The sequence below is a fragment of the Lathamus discolor genome, chromosome Z (genome assembly GCF_037157495.1).
Source record: "Lathamus discolor isolate bLatDis1 chromosome Z, bLatDis1.hap1, whole genome shotgun sequence".
Lineage (NCBI taxonomy): Eukaryota > Metazoa > Chordata > Aves > Psittaciformes > Psittacidae > Lathamus > Lathamus discolor.
In genome coordinates this window covers 98,703,041-98,726,519 of record NC_088909.1, presented here as the reverse complement: position 1 = coordinate 98,726,519, position 23,479 = coordinate 98,703,041, and the positions used below count along the sequence as shown (strand labels likewise).

Genomic DNA, 23,479 nt, shown 5'->3' with positions numbered 1-23,479 from the left:
TCTAGTACAATGTAAAATACGTCATAATTAGTTTTCTTCTGCTGGATTCTAATGAAACTTGCATATAACTGTACGTTATAACATTTACAATCTTGGTAAATTGAAAATTCCTGGAAAATGTTCAAGGGGAACATCTGACGTGCAGTTAATGAATGTGCCCTGCTAAACAGTATGGGACCTATGAAAAAAACAAATACCACAGGCTAAGGAATTCAATATTGCTTAAGAAAAGAGCTTAAATCCAGGAAATCTGTGATCCCAAACAAACAAGAACATACCAGATATGTGATTAAAGGGATGACAGAATGAAAGAATATCCGTTTGCCTAACTATGATTCTGGTTGTCCTGGTATTACATTGCTCCACTAAATACTCTTTGGACAGATAGGGACTTTGTAACCTAGACTCCTGAAAGTATTAAGAAAAATAAATATGTGTGTGTCTCAGAGAATAATACATTAGATCATATTATCTCAAGCAAACAGGAATATACAAATGACTAAGTGAGCTAACAGCAAGAACCTACAGGCCCACCTTCATAAGCTCCAGTGTATGAGACATAAAAGTTGCCTGTATTTTTATCTGTACTGTGCTCTACAACCATGACAACACAGAATCACAGAATCATAGAACGGTTGGGGTTGGAAAGGACCTTAAGATCATCTAGTTCCAATCCCCCTGCCATGGGCAGGGACACCTCACACTAGACCATGTCACCCAAGGCTTTTTCCAACCTGGCCTTGAACGCTGCCAGGGATGGAGCATTCCCACTTTGCACAACCTCTTCCAGTGCCTCACCACCCTCACAGTAAAGAACTTCTTCCTTATATCTAACCTGAACTTCCCCTGTTTCAGTTTAAACCCATTATCCCTTGCCCTATTGCTACAGTCCCTGATGAAGAGTCCCGCACCAACATCCTTGTAGCTCCTTTCAGATACTGGAATGCTGGTCTGACGTTTTCATTCAGCCTTCTCTTCTCCAGGCTGAACAGCCCCAACTTTCTCAGCCTGTCTTCATATGGGAGGTGCTCCAGCCCTCTTATTGTCCTCGTGGCCCTCCTCTGGACTTGCTCCAACAGTTCCATGTCCTTTCTATGTTGAGGACACCAGAACAGCACAGACTTAATTTCCACCTTGAAAATCACATTAGCTACTACAGTTTCCTTCGTAACTATAAACTCAGTGGACACGGAAAGAAAAATACCCTGACCTACTTGTACATATATTGGAGATAGAATCCAATGCACCTACTAAGAAAGAAACCTAACAAAAAGCTCCTTAATATCTAAGGTTGCTAAAAAGCTTAAGCAAAAACAAGGCATAAGAATTAGAACAGAAGAGAGTATGCACTCTCTTCGTTTGGACCTCAGTGTTCACATGGACTACAGAAATCAAAGACATATCTATACTAGTAATACTTAATTCAGTTCTAACAATCACATGTACAAAAAACAGGAAGAATAAAAAAATAACAGAAGTAAGTTCACACAGGAATTGTAATTATAATGTTAAAAATATAGGGAGAGGTATGGAAAAAGGTATCATACAAAAGAGAAAAAAAATCCAGGCTCTGTAATTTAGAAAAGAATATGTGGGCTTATAATGCAACAAATGATACAATGAAAATATACTGGGCTGGTATCAATCAGAAACAAACTAGAGAAATATTGACAAAAAGAAATGCTTAAAACACCCCTTTTTCTCAACCTTGTGGTTCTTGTCTTGTTTACTATTAGGGGCTGAGCTTGCATGGAGCTCTTCAGATGTCACACAAGTCTTTTCTTGCTGTTACCTAATAAGCTGTGTATCAGGAAACATAATTTCAATCAATCCATATTCCAAAAGCTTCTTCCTTCCCCTTATGATATGTCCGAGTTTCTCACCACACTCGTAACTGATGCAATCCTATCCTCTCCTCAAAATTGTATCCTCAATTTCACCCAATTTCTCCATTCTTGTTCAGGCAGTATCTGTGAAGTACTGACTATTCAGAAGACAATGCCGGCTACTTGTGTCATTGTCAATCTATGCCTCCTTTTCCTTCTATCAGCCTTCCTTGCTGTTCTCTTCTGCACAGCAGCATTAGTAAGTAACTTTTACCTTTCCTTCATTTTCTCCATTCAATAGAACAGAGCAGACCCTCTGCATGTAAAGAAAGCCTCACAAGCAGTGACTGGGAGAACCTAACATGAAATCTTCTTTACCAAGCTGATTATTCTGTAAATATAATGGATTGTTTCCTTTCTCTCTGAAGAATGGGTTATCAACTCCAATGAGAGGCCGAGTATCAGGACAATGAATGACAGCTTTGATCCAATACAGCCAATTCTATGTTCTTGTGTCTGAAAGGACTTAAATATAAATACCCCCTAAGGAAACACAACACTTTTGTGTTAGCAACCATGTGCCTCAGTATAAATCCTAAGCAACAAGCACTGAAATAATCATCTTGCATGTGGGCCTCTTAATACCCTTAAAAACCAGAACTGGTAATCCAAATCCATATTCTCTCTGTATTATTCCCAGCCAACCTGAAGGTCTGTTAACAGGACAAACATTATTACTTCCAAAAGAATGTTTTATCTCTCAATGGAAGCATCACCAGTATCTACTTAGGTTTTATCAAGACTGCAGACTGGAAATGGAGACACCAAAGAGTATTAGCAAATCAGTTGAATGTTTTTTCTCATTTGTTCTAGTAATTTTCTGGATTTGGTTCTATCACTTATAAAACACTGAAACACTAAATTAAATTGGAACACAGGTTCTTTAATAAAAGTAGTAATGGAAAACAGACATGTTTTGCATTATTCAACAAACAATCTGGAAAAGTGCACACCACTTATCAAGAGATCAAAAAACCCAACAGGCACTGAGGACCGCCTTTCCTAAGGTAGTAAGCTGTGTATTGCTGGCAAGTCTTACTCCGAAATGAAATATCTTCTCTATTTACAGACAGGAGACAGCTATGAGAGCCACTCTTCACTTTTCTCCGATGCAAGGCTACAACTTCATAGTTCAGTACCTCTGCAGAAATTTCCTTGCTCTCTGAGCTAAGATGCAAACACAGGCACAGGAGATGGCACTCAGCTACTACTGCTGCTGTGCCTATTCAGGATTGCAGATTATCCCAGAAAGTGGCAGAGCAGTAGATAAGCAGAAGTAGAAGCTAAGCAGGGTTGGGCCCAGTTAGTACTTGGATAGGAGAAGACTGCCTGGGAATCATGGGTGCTGCAGGCTTTCCCACATGACATCCTTGTCTCTGAATTGGAGAGACATCAATTGGATGGATGGACCACTCGGTGGATAAAGAACTGCCTGGACGTCCGCATGCAAAGAGTTGTGGTCAATGGCTCAATGTCCAGCTGGAGACCAGTAACGAGTGGTATCCCTCAGGGATCAGTGTTGGGACTGGTCTTGTTCAACGTCTTTGTCGGTGACATGGACAGCAGGATTCAGTGCGCCCTCAGCAAGTTTGCTGATGACACCAAGCTGTGTGGTCCGGTTGATACGCTGGAGGGAAGGGATGCCATCCAGAGGGACCTTGACATGCTTGTGAGGTGGGCTGATGCCAACCTTATGAAGTTCAACCATGACAAGTGCAAGGTCCTACACCTGGGTCGGAGCAATCCCAGGCACAGCTACAGACTGGGCAAAGAAGAGATTCAGAGCAGCCCTGTGGAGAAGGACTTGGGTGTGTTGGTTGATAAGAAAATGAACATGAGCCAGCTTCAGTGTGTGCTCGCAGCCCGTAAAGCCAACCGTATCCTGGGCCACATCAAAAGGAGCGTGACCAGCAGGTCGAAGGAGGTGATCCTGCCTCTCTACTCTGCTCTCGTGAGACCTCACTTGCAGTATTGCATACAGTTCCGGTGTCCTCAACATAAAAAGGACATGGAACTGTTGGAACAAGTCCAGAGGAGGGCCACAAGGGTGATCAGGGGACTGGAGCACCTCCCGTATGAAGATAGGCTGAGAAAGTTGGGGCTGTTCAGCCTGGAGAAGAGAAGGCTGCATGGAGACCTCATAGCAGCCTTCCAGTATCTGAAGGGGGACTACAAGGATGCAGGGGAGGAACTCTTCATCAGGGACTGTAGCGACAGGACAAGGGATAATGGGTTTAAACTGAAACAGGAAAGTTCAGGTTAGATACAAGGAAGAAGTTCTTTACTGTGAGGGTGGTGAGGCACTGGAACAGACTGCCCGAAAGGGTGGTGAATGCTCCATCCCCGGCAGTGTTCAATGCCGGGTTGGACAGAGCCTTGCATGACATGGTTTAGTGTGAGGTGTCCCTGCCCATGGCAGTGGGTTTGGAACTAGAGGATCCTAAGGTCATTCCAACCCTAACTATTCTATGATTCTGTAACTTGCAGTAATTTACTGGCCGACTGTTACAGCAAGTTAGTTGTTCTAAAGTAAAAAAAAAAAAAACAAACTTGGACTCTACTTCTTACTCCCTAAATTAGGGATAGCTGGTCATGGTCATTCATATTAATGAGCTCTAGATTAAATCTTAAATGTAATTCACATCAAACTCCTTTCAGAATCCAGGGTATTTAACAAAAGCGTGGATTTTAGTAATTGAAAAGCAAAGAAAAACTGCCATAAAGCTACAGATAGAAGACAAACCAAGAGAGAATAAAGACAGATTTATTTGTACAAAAGTAGGAAAAAGGCAAGAAGGGGAAAAAAGGTTGAGATGTAGGCTATGAATTAGGAAAAGTATCATGCTTCATTTATTCCCCTGATGTTCTGATACAAAATCTTAACAGGAAAGTGGCCACTCTCAGAAATGCAGCAATGAAAGTTTCAAGTTTCCCGTAACAGCCTTAAACATGCTGCAAAACATCTGAACCCTCTTTAATAAGAAAGACCTTATATACAGATTTTTTTCTGTAACTTAGATGAAATGATAGAAACAGTAATTCTAGTAGAGAAAATCAAGGATTTTAGATAATCAGATATAAAGAAGAAAGAAATGAGAGCATGGAAAAAAAAAATGGAATATCTGAAAAGAACAATCAAAACCTGACAAAATCCATTGTCTTTGCCAGGTTATCCTCAGTAGGAAAAATAAAAACATCAAGAAAGAAAATAGATTATGAGATAATGTCAGAAGCAATATCACTATGATAATCAGATGCGTCTCATTTCATAGTTTGCTCCAGTTCCTCGCTTCTCTGCAGGAGACACAGGACAGTATCACTATTGAAAACGGTTAATCTAACATTATCTACAAATAAAGTAACATTTTTTTTTCTTTTTAATGGCCTTTTAACGCCTCAGGTGATACTGATACAAGAAAAACACACTGTTAACACCTGGATTTTAACAATTAAAACATAGGTCAAATTAAGAAAGGTATTTAATCGCCTTTGATGTTACGTGACAATACATGAAAAAAAGCACAAAAACCTCCAGAGATTCTGCCAAACATGCAAAATTTACTTGTTCATTTACTCATTCTTACTTATTAAGAAGCTTCAACTGAAGTGTAGCATTCTGTTTTGCTTTAGAAAAAGAAAAATATTTTAAAGTTTGAACAGAAAATTATTAACTTCTAACTTTCAACTTCCTTCCCCACTCAGCAAAAATCAATTTGGCATTTTACTCTCACTCTTAATTTATCTCAGTTCCATTTGGATATTGATTCTTCTAGCCAAAAAACTGGGATGAAAGAACATGTGTATGTTGGAGTGTGAGTTTACTTCAGTGACACATGCATTCATTCCTTTCACTAGAGAAGAACACTGTGCTTGAAACTGTTGACAACTATTCTGAATCTTTGTGTTCTATAAACTTTCTTATCAGTGGGAAATTTGGCATATTTGTGTTTGAATTTCAGCCTGAGTATAAAGCTACAACAAAGACCAAAAAGACTGCCGGAGTTCATCGTATTTCAATTGCCTCTTCCTCACTTCATAGCTTACAGAAAAACATGTCACATTACTTTCTTTGCTAGTATCTATTTTATATAAACATTTACTTACACAAATGGAGTCTTTTGATCCATCTAACTGGGAAATGCACTCACTTGTTAGAATAATCCAAATCTGACATTTAAATTGGGTATATTTCATCTGTGTTTTTGCTTTTCCCCTACTCTTAAGGGACACCTGCACAGTGAAGAACAGACAGATCTTGTTCATCCCTGATAAGCTCACAGAGGCTTAGCTATAATATAGTCTTGCTTAATCCTCATTGGTTTTGCCTACTGAGCACAAGGCTGTTGCCTTGACAACACAGCTGCAGTTGCCACAGCATCCAGAGCCACATGTGATGTCCAGGTTTACGGCATGGCCCAGTTGAAAATCTATTATTCAGTGCTATTTTTTACAAGTCAAGGCTAAAAATAAAATGAGTGAAAATCTTCCACACATTCTCTACGTCTTCTCTTACAACAACCTTTTGTATTACTTACTTACAAAGACATTCCTTATATGGGATGGACACTTTTGACACTCGGGAGCCATGAGAATTCTTGGCGTGCAGAGTCTAAGGGAATTCTTTATTCAATGCATGTCATTTACATGTGATATGCAAGTAAGAATTAATCATCAGGTGGTGATACAAGACAACAGACAGAATTAGGAAACTTATAAAAATGCAGTGATCTGGAAAGTAATGACAGCACAAACGGAGACAATTCTACTTTTTTTAACTTTTTAATTCTGCCCCCCCCAAAGTAACTGACATATATTGTACCCAATGAACTGGTTTTGAAGTTGAGAATCATGCTAGACTATGCAAAGCCTACTGTATATTTTTACGCCTCACCTCACATCTTAGCCATGGCAGGCAACTGTCTATCCTCTTGACACTAATTCAGGACAGAAGTAAGGCACGGAATTTCAACATTACTGACAGGCATTGAAATAACTGCTGAAGGCTATGTGGAATAATGCATGAATTCTGGATGACTTTCAAGGTTGCACATTCTACTTTAAAAAGCAGTAAGTGCATGGAAATTCTACAGCCACATACCACACAGAAAAGTTGATTTGATGCTAACAGTATTATAACTCATTACTGAAGTTCAGAATAAATCAATATACAGTAATCTGTCACACTGGCATTTTTAAAGATGCATGTATTCTGGAGCTTCACAGATATACATCAGACTAGTCCAAGAGCTACACATACAAAGTCGCAGTGCTCAGCTAAGTAGATGTACTTTGTTTCTATGAAACACAAGAACACCTCCTGTCCGTCTTCCAGTGAGTTCTGGGCTTATGTCCTCTTTGTATGAGGACATACACAACTTGGTCCTTAGAAGTTACAGGTGTACTCATCACTTAACTGTGATGAGTTTACTCATAACTCTCCAGCACTCAGACTAGCTGTTCTAGAACAGAACAAGTCCATGTTTCTAAACACTTCCAAACAGGCTGACTGCAAGCAAACTGCCAAGTGAGAATGACCAACAGCCTGTACAAACTCCCTAACTCTGGAAATTTTTCACAATATCCTGGGCAAAACTCTACTCAGTTGTACAAAAAAAAAAAAAAAAAAAATAAAACAGCATGGACAACTGAATCCAGCATGGGGGAAAATTTCCTGGCACTCTGTAACCTACTAACATTCACATAACCAAGGAAGTGAGACCTCATGTGGCATAAAACCTTCTGACCTCAGAGCTTGGGAGGTTGTTATCCTGCATTTGCCTGTCAATAAAGCAACATTGTTGTGAACAGCAGCACCAAACAATCTACTGAATAGAGAACTAAAATGAAATGTAGCCTCTTTCAAGCATTAGAAATAATAATAGTGGCCTGTGGTGTTTAGAAACTCCCGAACGAGTCTGATGGAATTTAAAATTGAGAAACAAACCAAAATTTGGAAGCCAAAACCACATGATTTGCATGAGCAGAAGCCAAAAATCTTCTATTGTTTCAGAGGCCATACGTCCAAATTAGTGCTGTAAGTTACGACTGATCATTTGACTCATCTCTAGTAAAACAAGCTGAGAATTCCGAATTAGCTTACAGAACAAAGATTTCACAGGAATATTTTTTTTTTCTTTCTTTTCCTGAGAAGGAGGAGCATTATTACTACTGTAAATCAACAGACCTACTGAGCCTCCAATATTTGTCCTAGAAATATTTCAGAATGAGTATGAAGTAAGGGTCAGCGAAAAGTTGCTGAGATTGTGCAAGCTGACCTATAAAGCTACTCGTACTACCTGGAACAATAATGGCTGCGAACAATAAATGAAATATAGCAAATTAAGAACATGGTAAGGTAGAGATATAATGGTTAATGCCTGATAAGTCACAGCTGTACAGCACTAACGGATAAGCACAAGATATTGCAAGCTGTAATTTATAATGTTCTATAAGTTTCAGTTGACTTAGTAAATTTTGGATCTTCTCTGGGTATATGATTTGTTCCGAATCATGAGATTTAGATATCTGGATTAAAATTCTAGTCTCACATTAATGAAGAGCAAAAGTTCAATGAAAAACTAGAAAAAATGATATAGAAAGGTGAGGAATGGAATGAATACAGAGTCATACAATCATAGAATAGTTAGGGTTGGAAAGGACTTTAGGATCCTCTAGTTCCAAACCCACTGCCATGGGCAGGGACACCTCACACTAAACCATGTCACCCAAGACTCCATCCAACCTGGCCTTGCACAGTCAGGGATTCACAACTTGGAGCATTCACAACTTCCTTAGGCAACCCATTCCAGTGCCTCATCACCCTCACAGTGAAGAATTTCTTCCTTATATCTAACCTGAACTTTCCCTGTTTTAAGTTTTAAACTGTTACTCCTTGTCCTATCACTACAGTCCCTAATGAAGAGTCCCTCCCCAGCATTCTTGTAGTCCCCCTTCAGATGCTAGAATGCTGCTACGATGTCTCCACGCAGCCTTTTCTTCTTCATGCTGAACAGTCCCAACTTTCTCAGCCTGTCTTCATACGGGAGGTGCTACAGTTCCCTGATAATCCTTGTGACCCTCCTCTGGACTTGCTTCAATAGCTCCATGTCATTTTTATGTTGAATGATCAGTATTACAGGCTGTAATCTCAGCAAAACCTTAATGAAATCATTATGAACTTTGCACAGCTAGCAGAGCAAAGTGATGTTAAGAAACCATGGTATGTAAGGAGATTACTGCATGAACTCCTATCTAGTGGGACAGACAACACCAGGAAAAGCCAAAAAAAGAGATGATATGAAAATTTATCAAGTGGGCAATAATGGCTGGCATAGAAAGGGAGTGAGTACTGGGGGGCCAGACTGAAACATTTGAAAAGAAGTTTCAAGGTGGATACAGAAATGAGATGGTGACGAGCTACACACAGCACCAATATTTTACATAAATACACAGGGAATAATGCCATGTATTTCAAACTTCAGAAAAAAGATTTTACAATAATTAAGAAAAAATGTCAAAAAAATATAAAACAAATGTATTAGTTCTGTAGCTGAATAAGGAAGGTGACGTTTTAAAAATACTGTTCAAGTAAGTACAGGCAAAATAAAATCATAGTCAATCTAGCCAGATTCCTTCCACTACATCAAGGTTATGTAGTGCTATAATGCACAGGACAGATTCTATACAGAAATTATTTTATTGGTTTAAATTTTTTCAGACTATTTTGACAGTGGCAGATTTTTTATCTGACCATGTTATCAACTAATCTAATACAAAAAACAGTGAGCTGTTAAAAATCTTTTCGTGTGTGTGTGCACTGACTTACTTAACAGAAACTCACTACATGCCCAGAACAAGTTAGTGTTCCACCCTAACCTGCAAATTCAATGCTAATGACTGCAGAATAAGAATGGGCTGAAGATGGCATCCTGGCTCCATTACCATGTGGCAAATGCATTGCCAGGAACAAAGCAAGAAACAAGAGTGAGGTAAGTCTGGAGAAACAGGCAATTTTGTTTTGTCCCCTGGAGAACTGGAACTTTATAGCAGATGTTCATGGAAAGGTGACTTGGTGATTTTAGTTTAGATGGAGCAAGAATAAAGTAAGTCAAGAAGCAGATAAGCTTAACCTCATGGTTAACGGATTTCAGATGTTAGAGCCTGAATAAGGCATTGCAATGGATCTTGTGGTAAAAACACTTGCAAGAAGATTTAATCAATTGACACAAGAGTTTGTTTCTTAGCAACACAGGTCACCAAGAATACATCACTCGACTCATATAATTGATCTTCTGTTGAATACAGTTAAATTTAGGTTTTCGATTTTTCCTCTCAAATATCTGAAGTATACAAGCTTACATGACAAAAAAGATCAGGTTAGCACAACTATGAACACAGCCTCTCTGACAATGACTTTCCACTTTCAGGAACAGTGGAACTGAAAATGTAAAGAAAATTATTGTGGGTTTGAGAGTTTCTGGGAGGACTTTGTTGTTGTTTGGTTTTTTTTTTTTTTGATCACCTAACAAACTGTAGCAAGTGTTCTCCATCTGTCTGGACCATATTTGTCAAATTAGACCTATGAATTTAAAACTATGAATTCTATTGCTTACAGAAGAAAAAGTATGATCTGACTTATTTTCCTACAGATTTACAGGCTACATATTAAATAACCAATATAGATAATAGGGACCTCTGAAAGAATGCATTAAGAGAGACAGTATCAATTTTCTAAAATATCAAGATAGTACAGTGACAAGTTAGATACAGTATGCCTAGTAAAATAAGCACAATAAACCAAGTGCATTTGGTGAACACTACCTGTGCTTTAGTCTCCTCATGTTTCATAAATTAGAAAAAGTCTAAACCCCCAAATCTGAAAACTTGTAAAAACTTATTTTGAATAAAATACTGCCTATACCAAACTATTAATAATTCATTATCTGCTCATTTCAATCCCTGACAAGTTTATTACTTACACAGATAACTGAACCACACAAAGTTTGCATACTGCAGATGTAAGACAGTGAAGAGAGACTAGGTAGCTTTCGGAAAATGACATTTAAAGTATTACTGAAAAGACTGCTCACCCCATAAAGACTATGAGCACCTCACACTATCAATACTCTGTGAAATTAAGTGTTATAAAATACTTTACACATTTAAAAAATAATGTAAATACACAACAAAAATGGCAATCAGCTATTCCAAACCTTAATGATACAGAAACAGAAGTCTCCCTAGGAGTGTAATTTTTATGAGAAATACAACTACATATAGAAAGACAGCTGAGGTTATTAGACAAAGATGTACCGATAAGGAAGCCCCAGAGTTAATTATCAGAGATTCTGAAATAGACAACAACTGCAAACACGGTTTTATTTGCATCGTGTATTTTACATCAATAGCAGATTAAAAAAAACCCCTAAATCTATAGTCAGGAAAGGAACTTAATTTTCATAACGACCTTAAAAAGCACCAGCTGATAAACACAGAAAATAATAACTATAAATGCTTAAAAATGAATAATTACTAATGTGACCAATCTGATTTCAAATTCTTTAAGAAGAATGACTAGTGAATAAACAAGATTAGTGTCTCACTCCTGTTGTGGGCTAGCACATACAGGGCAAGATAAAAGCAAAAGCAAAGTTAAGTGAATATAAGGCTTTCTGCAACGAAAGAAGGAATGAGAAAGAGGGAAAGATAATTAACTGAAAAAACTTCAAACAATCAGGGTTAATTCATGTTTAACAACAACAGCAAAGTTCTTAGCTGGAAGTTCATGTTTATATCCCCAGAAGAACTCGAAATCCCTGAGTTCATACAATCATCATATTCATGTAAGGATGGAAATACAAATGACATTTAAATATATTTATAATAAAGTTAATGTATGGAAACCAATGCTAAAAATGAAGTTACAAATAAAATAGTATGTTGGTAACAATTACTATTTTATTACAAGGAGGACTTTAAGTGAATGCCTTTCCTAGCACATATAGTAGTAGTATCCATCTTGAAAGCTAACTGAAGTCATCATTAGAACCATGAACACCCCCTTCAAACATGAGCTACTCAGGATTCCAAATCCATTACCTCTTCTTGTCTTCAAACAAAGTATTTTTGTCCTCTCTACTGCAGTCCGCACTACCATCCTAGCTCACCAAGAAATTATTCTGAAAACTCTATTTCCTGAAGTTATTATGAATGTACATTAAACAGACTATAACACAGACCAGTTGAGAGATGCTGATACTCTTGTGAAAGTACTACAAATCTAATTCATAATTTTAGCTCGAAAAGTTAAGAAGGAAGTTTTTCTTTTGTAATTTATTTGAAAACAGCTTTTCTGTACTAAATTGGATTTTAAAATAAAATTTTCCTCCTGGTAGGAAATTCAATCAAAACCAAGCATTCCTAAAAATACAGAAAACCATGAATCTTCTTCATCTACAACAGAAAAAAAAAGAGATAAAATGGTTAGATGACTTACATCATGTCACACAGTCAGGAGTCTGCGCAGGAGAAAGTCTTGTTTCACCCTTCTTGTTTCAAAAACTCTGGATTCTTTCAGCCTCCAGTATCTGAAATGAGAATTAAGCATAGGTTAAAAAGGGAGCAGTAGGACAGACAGAAGATGTTCCATTTCCTAAAAACCAGTGTAGCTTTCAGCATTACAAAATGCATTTTTTAATGTGATGGTGATAGATTTTTCTTTTTTGTCATAATTAATGATGCCTTATCAGGTGTGTTCAAGTAATTACTAAAAGTCTAACAGCAAAATGAAGCAACCCAAATCACCAGCATTTCCACATACCTGTCATACAAGTTTTCAATCACCACAGCTCCAATTTAAATTCTTGTATCATAATTAAACTTCATTAGGGCAACATTACAACATGCAAGTAATTCTACTAATCTTAATTGTCTCACAGTAGTAATTCATGTTTAACTACCTGCTTGTCTTTGTATTTCTTCCTTAAATTTTTTCTACACAACAATATTTTTCTGGATTGCATAGTTACAAAGACATTACATGCTTCAAAGAATAAAGTTTCCAGATGTGGCCAGCACATTGTACAAGGAAACACAGACATGTAGTGATATCTTTTCACATCATCTTCCTCTCACTAAAGTAAGTGTTCTAAAAAGAACTAGCAGAATCTCAGACTCCTCAGTGATGGGATACGTCATGTTAAATTCGTAGAATTTCAGCATTCTTTTAGATGCAAATGGAGAAATCTATACAATGTCTTACACAGTCTGTAAAGTAACACTTTGTAACAGGCAAAGTGATTGTCTCTGATGGAATTTATAATTTTAGAAAACATTACTAACTTAGAACACTTCAACTAATGTAAACCAAAATATTCTTCACAATGAACACATTTCAACACAATGCAGCAAATCTATTACAATTTCCTACTAAGAAATTAGATTCAACAGTATTAAACACCTTGCATCTTTTCTCATTTTCAGAATTAAACACAATGAAATTCCACGCCAGAAAATGCATCCTTATAGCAATTTCAGTGCTATTAACTTAAAAAAAAAAATAGGTTGTCTTAAGATTATTAGATAAGCAGTACCCAAAGTTCAGAAAGTCCAGGAATGTAGTTATATGCGTCAACCAAATTTTTGCTAGGCAGTATATTATTGCCTGAATATACTCAAAGAATTATTAGTTCTAACAAATTTGAGTAAGTCTGACAAAAATGATCAATACTGAGAGAAAGAAAGAATCAAAGAACAGAATATGCTTTATTTTTTCAGTTCTAGACATGTTAAGCAAAAATAGCTAGTAGCTTGATAATTATTTGATAATCACTGGATCTGAGTTTGCGGGTCAGAAGTTTTCACATTAGTTGCAGTGAAAAGTAAGATGTATCACCAAGAATGAAAAATAGTTTCAAAGAATTGTTTTATCTGATACTCTGCCGATTGTCCAGAATTCTTACACCCTTGTTAACCAGCATATTAACTACACCACACATTATACAGTCCAGCTTTTCTACATGCAGTGACAGCTGATGCAACACAGTGGTCATTCACTTGCAGCTCCTAAGCAACAACCAAAAAAAAAATTTATCTAGTTTTTTTGTATATTTCTGCTTTCCTGTTTATTATTGCCTTCTAGGTTCATAGTTTCAATGTCACTTCACTTTTTCAGAAATGTCAAAGTTTGTATTAACAGATTACAGTCATAGTTCAATATATAAAAGACCTCCTAATGAAAAATATAAGTCCATATAAATGATAAAAAAACCCAACCAAACAAATCACAAATAGGGTTTTTTCTATCTTGCTGACTGCGCAGCAACTGGATTTTTTGTAATCCTGATGTGCTTGCTATCTGTAATATTCTAGTAGTAACAGGATCAAAAAGACTGGAGCAAATGTAATACATTTGTCTCCTACTACAGTCTTCACAATGTTATTAGAGAAGATCAACCCTCCCTAAGCAGAGGGTTAAAAATATTTACAACTGGTCAGTAACCATCTCATCTATAATAGCTGGTTGGGCCTAAAGGCAAGACACACTGATACAGTACAGAATGTAGTAACAAATTACAATACTCTCAATGTGAGGAAAAAAAAAAAAAAAGGGTATTTAAGAAAATCTTACGACTCCCGTAAGTTAATCACAATAGACATACCACAGCAATACATTATTCTCCCTATTTCTTTGCCTAGGATGTTCTGTTTCAACCTCCATGACCAATATAAATCTCCCTCTTGCCCCCTTTCTTCTTTTCTTCCACCTCCATTATTGTTGTATACATCCTTTCACTCTGTCCAGCAAACCCTAGCTTCTTCAGTCTTCCACTTTTATCAGAGCTGCCACCCTCTCAAGCAAAGTTTTACTCTCTACCATCCCGTGGCTTCCTCACTGCTTTGTGTCCCCTTCAGGACTCCAAGTCATACCCTCCTCCTTCACTCTGTTCTTGGCTATAAAACCATCTCCACAGTTGCATGGAACCTTCCATCCCTCTTCCCCCAGCACTCCCCTCCCCCACCCCCCCAACAGAAATGCTGTATTTCCAGTGGAAACTAGCTTGACTTTCACTTTTTAAATATAGAGTGGCAGGATACCTCCTGCCTTGTACATTAACTTGGTATGTGCAATACAAATATTGTACTGTCTCAGTACAGGTCCTTTTCCTATTTTTTCTGCTTCATTTAACAGTAAGAAGTGAATTCTCCTCTTCCAGAAGTATGCAAAGAGGTAGCTTTCCTGTCATTTTGCTGGAATTAGCGCTGTGTATCTTGGAGGAGGGGTTGAAAACATAAACAGAGAAGGACACATTAATGGAAAAATTCAAAGAAGGAAGAAACAAGCTACTCCTCATATCTCCTTTGTGATGTTACAAAATAGTGTATTTGGCATTCCTTGTTGTTGCAAAAAGTATTTAATAATTTGTCCTATCAACTGGCTAGAACATGTCTTGCGGCTTCTAGTCCACTGGGAAAGAAAATTTTGACTGTCTGCTACAAGACTGATCAGATTAGTTAAGTCTTGTCTTCTGATGGTGAACAGCCAAATTTCTATCCCAGTCACACAGTCGGAAGTATAATGGTGACTGATCTGCTGCATAATGCACCCACAAACTCACTATTTGGTTTATCTACTGTGACATAATTATGAATGCAAACCATACTATCTGCTAAGACAAAGATGCACAGTTTTTCTCATTCCTGTCTCAAAGACAGCACAAGCTTAGCCAACACAGAATTTAACGGACAATCAAAGACTTTGTGATTACATGTGCAAAACTTTTGGTTGCTCTGGCTGCTGCAGAAAACCTTTGCTGCACTTAAAGACCCAGTTGTTGGCACAGCAAAAGTAGCTTCCCTTCTTTGAATTATACACCAGCATCACCAGTCCTCTGGTGAAATGATAGAGGGGTTTGAAGCACAGCCACGCAACTACACTCCATAATAACTGCATTTCCAAACTACCATGTTCTCTAATTTGGTAGGGGAACAACTTACCTGTGCTCGTGGCCGAACAACAACGGAAGTTTAATTAATTCTGCTGCCTGGAAGCTTAGTCCTTAATAACTTTTCCAGAAAACGAAGAGGAAGTAAATATAAGTTGCTATGAAAATCTTATCTCACTCAAGCTTCCTTTTTAGCTCCTATATGTGGGACCTATATTTATAGTCAATTTCATCAGCTCTCAAAATCTGATGTTGAATATTCTCAATAAATACCTTTGCATAATATTATACAGGTAGCATCTATCAGCAACTGGTTAGAGAAGTTTCGATTGTACTCAACTTCATTTAACTAATTTGTTACAACATTTTTAAGAATGCTACATAGAAATTATACATGCTGTTTTGTTTGAGATGTTACAATTAGTATCTACCATCTTGAGCCAAGATAGGCAAGCTAAATGGGTTACTGCAAACAATAATGTGGTTAGATGAAAAGCTGCACTCTATCACAAGTTCTGGAAATATTAGTCCAGGTGCAATATAAGGTGTAAAATCATAGAATAGTTAGGGTTGTAAAGGACCTCAAGATCATCTAGTTCCAACCCCCCTGCCATGGACAGGGACACCTCACACTAAACCATCCCACCCAAGGCTTCATCCAACCTGGCCTTGAACACTGCCAGGGATGGAGCACTCACAACCCCCCTGGGCAACCCATTCCAGTGCCTCACCAACCTCACAGTAAAGAATTTCTTCCTTATATCCAATCTAAACTTCCCCTGTTTAAGTTCTAACCCATTACCCCTTGTCCTGTCACTACAGTCCATGATGAAGAGTCCCTCCCCAGCATCCCTATAGGTCCCCTTCGGATACTGGAAGGCTGCTATGAGATCTCCACACAGCCTTCTCTTCTCCAGGCTGAACAGCCCCAACTTCCTCAGCCTGTCTTCATACGGGAGGTGCTCCAGTCCCCTGATCATCCTCGTGGCCTCCTCTGGACTTGTTCCAGCAGTTCCATGTCCTTTTTATGTTGAGGACACCAGAACTGCACACAATACTCCAAGTGAGGTCTCACAAGAGCAGAGGGGCAGGATCACCTCCTTCGACCTGCTGGTCACACTCCTTTTGATGCAGCCCAGGATATGGTTGGCTTTCTGGGCTGCGAGCGCACACTGAAGCCGGCTCATGTTCATTTTCTCATCGACCAGCACCCCCAAGTCCTTCTCTGCAGGGCCGCTCTGAATCTCTTCTTTGCCCAGTCTGTAGCTGTGCCTGGGATTGCTCCAACCAAAAAAATACTTTGTAGAGATGCACAGAAATTTAATCCTTTCAAATGGCAGACTAACAGGTAATGAAAAAAGTGCAGCTGTTTGTTTCATAAGCAAAACTATAATTAAATACAATTAAAGACTTAAACTAATATGAATCAGTTTGAATATTAACTGCCAAAGTTTTACTTGAATTAATATCTGAAGAGCAATTCGCATTATCTACAGATCACTACTAATATAATTAGCATGTCAATAATTTATACTAAAATTGATGGTGAGGATTAGTTTAGACTCATGCCATGTTCCTTTTTTGGTTCTGCTATTACTTCAAGTAGACAGAAAGAAATTGAATTTCAGAAGAAAGCTATGGTTATGCTACGTAAACTGTATGTATTACAGAGAATGTACATCATGTATTATTCAGATTTTCATTTTTTTATAAAATACCTCTTTCTTGGTACATTCAGTTCATCATCTAACCGGTATTCCATAATGCTTTGTAAGTCTCCAGAGGCAGCTGCTCAAGACATAGTGTACCCATGTTTTGATCCATCTCTTCAAAACACAGACCAAATAGTTCAGGGACTGAGACTGCCATCATGATGCTTTCCTTGACTCCACAATCGCAAAGATAACTTCTTCAGCTCACCTTAACTAATTCTGGGAACAAATTCTGACTCACCGCATACAGTGAGCAGTTTGAAGTGCAGCAAGTAAAATTCCTCTCATCCATCTATACTTTATTCAGAGATCCAGACCTGGCTATTGGTGCTCTGTATCAGTTATGAAAAAGCCAGTTTTAATTCTGACTAGAATCTGCACTTTAACTCACATCACAGGCTACCAAATACACTATGAACAAAACACCACTCAAAGCCATTTAGACCATAGAGTATCAAATCACCATCTACTTTGTCATGCCGATAAGGGAGTGAGTGGAGTCAATATAAATTCCTTGACTTGTATTGACTTACATTTTTATATCAAACTATTTATCTTTTCATTCTGAGACTGCATGACTTTGTACATGTAACAGGAATATTATTTCCAATGACTGGGGGAGGGTGGGCAAGGAGGTAGGGAAATATACGCTTGGCTTAGTGGATAAGAAATACCAATTCTACCTTTCAGGTTCACAGGGGGGTAAACCAAACAGTCTTAGAGGTATATTATTCCTTATGAATTAAAAAAAAGGCTCATTTTCTAACGGCTGCGTCTGCAGTGAGGTTTCCTTTGATTTCAAAATCATGTATGGTCTTCAGAAAAAAAATATAAAATAAAAAAGTTGACAGCATCAAGCATTACAAAGTTCACATTATCTCTTTAAGGCAGTTTACTGTTCTTCATACAGAGTTAAATTACAGGGTACCAAGTCATTTATTACACCAGCTTAGTGAATATAACTTCCTTTCTAATATCAATACATTATTAAAAAAATGAGAAGTTGGAAAATAAACAGACTTTTATGCCAGTTCAAAATAAGTTTTTTCTCTCCAGTATTACTGCTCTTCCCTATTTAGACAACTACTGTTAAAGCAGAGATACAGATTTTCTCCCAGGGCCAAGAAAAGCAATTGCAAAATACATCACGTAAACACCATTTTAATTTTTTTTTAAATGTATTTATTGAAATAGGTCTTTCTTATGCACAAAAAAAAAAATAATTAACACAATTAGTAATGATGAATTGTTTTCTCACAACTCTACAGATTTATGTATCTGATTTATATATGCTTAGATACATATATATACACGTAGAAGTTTATTCACCAATTTTTATTCTGAAATACACAAAAAAAATCATATATGTGATCTATCAACTTAAAAAAAAAACCCACCAGAGGAAAATACACCATTGCCTTTATAATCATTTCACCTACTTCCATAATTTAAAGTGTGCAAAAAAGTCCATATTCTGAAAGAAAATGGTTAGTTCATGTATTTTGCATGACTGGAAAGCAAGCAAAAAACAAACAGAAAAATTCCTATACAAAGAATACAAAAAAACGCGTCCATTCATAACAACATTTAGTTTAGCGTTTCATCTAAAAACACTCAAAGGAGATACAAAAACTTATGGTATATACAACAACAAATTTAACAGCAAAAGTACATGTATTATGTTAGAACATATAATGAAAAATACTCTTTCAGACTGACTGCTACGGAACCAATGAGAAATAGTAACACACAAGAGGGGCAGAACAGGAGAGCACTAGGCTGCTCAGTTTCTGTTACAGTTTAATTTCTTTAAGTAAACACAGCCTAACGTAGAATTATGGACTACTGCTTTAAAAAACTGTAACACCAGATCCACTTCCACTGCTGTAAGCCAATTTAATATAAAATACCCAGAAGATAAACCTAATTTAAGAAAAACTTGGCACGCACTGTACCTAGCAAAAAGGACGAAGAATTTTGAGGAAACCCTGACAAACACATTACAGTTAAGACTAAATAAAAGATTGCTGGGCAAGACCAGCAAAGCAGCACAGTTTACATAGCAACAAATATGGTCTACATCTGCTAATTTAAGCCGTGGTGATTTCCAGAGATTGTTCCTCAGTTAAAAGATAGGCTACAGCACACGTCTTTGTAGGGACACTAAAACCAGCTCAGTATCCAGCTGTGGAGAGCACACTGAGAATTAGTCCCAAGTTATATTAACTGATGAGCTGCTACAAATAAAACATGTTTAAAGTCAAATTCTAAACTAAGAAAGAAAAAAAAAAAATCCCAAACTAGAAAATATATTTTAATCTTCACCTCATGCATATTCTCAGGCACCATCACCTACCTGTGTTTAAATTCTATCATAAATGGATTTCTGAATCATGATAACGCAATACACAGTAATTACTGGCAATAATTATGAATTACAGTGTATAATTTCCTACCCCATTTAAACATATAGTCTGCCTATATAAGCCATCAAAGCAGCAGAACTGCCACAAATGAGATCTAGTATATTGATCATAACATCAAGACAAGCTGGTTCCTAATGATCTAGCAGCTACCACTTTGTTGTGAGGACTAGAGATTTGTGTTCCAGAATTTTATTTTACTTACAATGGAAGTATAAAATTCATACTTTTTTACCTTATATGGAATTGTAGGTACTAAATGTGTACCTAAATGTACCTAAATACCTAAATGTATTTTATATATATATATATATATATATATATATAAAAGGATCCAAGTTTACAACTTGATTGAAAGTGTATCTTCAAATGAAAAAATTAGTGGCACAGTACTCTAGCCAAAACATTAAATGAAAAGATAATCCTAAGCCCTTTAAGTAAATTGCATTGTACCTCAACAATAAATTACTATATACCTGTTCTGGCCAGAAGCTAGAATGGTATAAACAGATATCTTATCAGGGCACAGAAAACCAGCCAAGCTAAGCCTTTGAAGGCTTATGTGTGTGTAACTGGGATATATAAAAAGTAAACTTTGTCATCTTTCCACCAAAAATTACTCATCACTAAATCCTTTCTTAGCTTTTTAAATTACCAACATTTTAAGGATTGAGCAAGGAAATATGTCAACATTTTCCATCTAAGCAAATAGCCCCACTTTCTTTAATCCTCTTTTCTCTCTCAGACCACTTTATTTTCTTATTGCTCATGAATGGACTCTAAATTAAAATGCCTGTGCTTCATCTCTTTTATTATTCTGATTTGTTTGCTTTACAGATTCACACTAAAGACTCTAGTCAAAATGATGACTTTAAAAAAAACCCGAAAAGAATTAAAAAGAAAAAAAAATTAACCAGAACCTCTTCAATTTTTTGCACATTCCAGTTTACAAGTCATTGCTTCCATTCTCTAGTGAAGTGGCATCGTTCTTCTATAAAAATACGTCCAATCCAGAAAATCTGCTTTAATGAGAATTGCTTCAATAACGGTTGTGTAATCTCCATCCAGAACCTAATTTTAATGATTAATGGTTTAATCTTACTGCTTTAACATACTTGGTAACTTGAAGGTGTTGAAATATTTCCTGGCTTTCAATGTGGTAGCAATACAGCATGCGTTTCATACCACAAAATGAAAGCGTTTGTCATACACCAGAACACTGTGGTAAATCCAGATTCAGTAAGCCATTTGTTAGCAAATTTCTATTTATCTTAGGTAAATTATGCGTCAGCAAAGAATGTGCCCAATGGTTATTTACTGTGATGTACATGCCTTTTTGGGCTTTGAATTTTATCCTGCTCAAAACTGACAATACTTCACAAAATAACATATGACATTTTAGGACCTTAAACTTCACCTCTTTGATCATAACAGTTAAGATTTACACACATTTTTTATATATAAATATGTAACTTTTTTTTAGTTCCTGTAAATCAGCAGATTGTTAGAGCTGCTGACACGACTTGCTAGACTTCGTAATACTAGGGCAAAATCATTTCCCTTAAATGCATACATTCTCTTTCTTTTGTGATGATATATATTTAGTTTAGGAGTTACTGAGCCAAGGTCTGATGTAAAACTCATTATAATATGAAACCTTTCTGGAGAAACAATGAGTTTTACAGACCAGATAAAATGTAGAAGAATTTTTGGCCACCTAGTATTTTTAAAAAATGAAATAAATATGAAAAGAAATGGAATCTGAACTGAGTCAAGGAAAAAAAATCCTCACTTCAGTGAGGCAATATAAGAACACAGCAGAGAGGTAACAATGAAAAATGTAAAGGACAATAAGCAGGTCTTCTACTGGAGAAAACAAAATCTGACGGAATTAAAATACAAACTTACATAAACAGTGGTTAAGAAAAATTATAGCAGTAAAAGTTGAACAAAGAGGAGGAAATAAGGAACATACCAGAAAGTAGAGGCCAGAGAAATACTAAGATTCAGCTAGGGTGCAAAATAGAACTTCTCACAGAAGTACAGTGTTTTTTTTAAATATTTTTAATTTTAGGAGATTTGCCCTTTCACAAAACAGGGTTTGAACTGCTACTACATTTTTGTCCCAAACACTCTTCCAAAGAATTGCAGTTAGAGTATTAAGAATGTAAACAGAATGCGAACACAATGCACGTGGCATACATACTGCGAGTATCTAGAAAATTAGGATAAATAAGGTTTCCAACAGGACTATTACAACATAGTATCAAGTTCTTGATACATGCAAGGACAATGCATGCAAAAGAAGAAATTATATAATTTAAAATTTTGCCCTGTCTCAACTCTCCTTCTTATGCTTCAATACTGAATCTGACCTTAGAAACTGGGGCAGGTCTTTCAAGTACATGAAACTAGTGCAGCAACAGTATGCAACAGGATGCCAGAAGACAGGTAAGCATAACACTGTGATAAAAAGGTAATTGTGGCTTTCTCATCAGGGTAGTAGGGAACAACAATGCCTTGTGATATGATTAATAGATTACAAAGATCAACAAAAATGAATGTTAAAATTATTGAAAAATTACACCTCTGTAGCAGCTGCTGTTCTATATGCAGACATGCCACAGGCAGGACGGAAATCTCTACTTCTAATCTTATAAAAGATTGGGAATAGCAGCTCAAAAATACAGAAGAGATGTGGACAACAGAAACATTATCTAAGTATCAAGAACTGTCATAAGGAAAGCAATGTTACTTTCTGATTTTCACAGAAAAACTGAGCCAGAGATACCTATAAAAAACTGCTATAATCATTCTCTTCTCTCTGAACAAACAAGCTGACGGATGATAAATTCAAAAGACAAATAGAATAAAATATTTCAGTTGGAAGTGACCTACAAAATGTTTGAATAAGTTGTACTTACATAATTATACAAATTTGAAAAGTATGTCATGAAGGAAGAAAAATATTAAATCAGTGAATTACATTAAGAATTCAGAAAACAGGTACTTAATTTTAATTCAGACGAGTAACTATGGGAAAGAAACTACATTGGGACAGTAGGAAATCAATCACTATATTTACTTTCATTAGTATTTTGAAACTGAACTATGTGTTTGTGAAAGAGCTTTAGAAATCATTTGATGTTTTAAAACACATGATTGCACACACACACAATTTAGAAGTATTTTTTTTTCTGAATATTACAGGTTTCTGTAAAGCTGGGTGTCATGAAGCAGATGGGATAGAGTCTGACTTCCCAAAATGAATGCCTTTTAATTTTCTCCCCAAGTTGCTTTGGGATGGTTGTGACCACCAATATCCATTCCCACTAGGGTTAACGTAAAAAAGCAAACTGCATTCCTTAGCTTTAGACACAAAGACCAAACCTTGAAACAACTGAATCAAAATCAACGTGAATTTAACTGCTGCATTGTCTTACTTTGTACGAATGTCATGGTCTCTAAGAAAATGATTACTGTGTGGCAGTTTCATTTATTTGCATTTTGGTTAT

At 36.7% G+C, this 23,479-nt stretch overlaps 1 long non-coding RNA gene across 4 annotated transcripts in view; it reads right to left on the bottom strand.

Annotated features, from left to right (window-relative positions):
* LOC136005708 (uncharacterized) overlaps positions 1-23,479 on the bottom strand; it is a 38,181-nt gene that overhangs the window by 5,639 nt on the left and 9,063 nt on the right. For all 4 annotated transcript variants that reach the window (XR_010608846.1, XR_010608848.1, XR_010608847.1 and 1 more), the window contains one exon: positions 12,382-12,472. This is a non-coding gene — a long non-coding RNA (uncharacterized LOC136005708). The remainder of the gene's footprint in view (positions 1-12,381; positions 12,473-23,479) is intronic.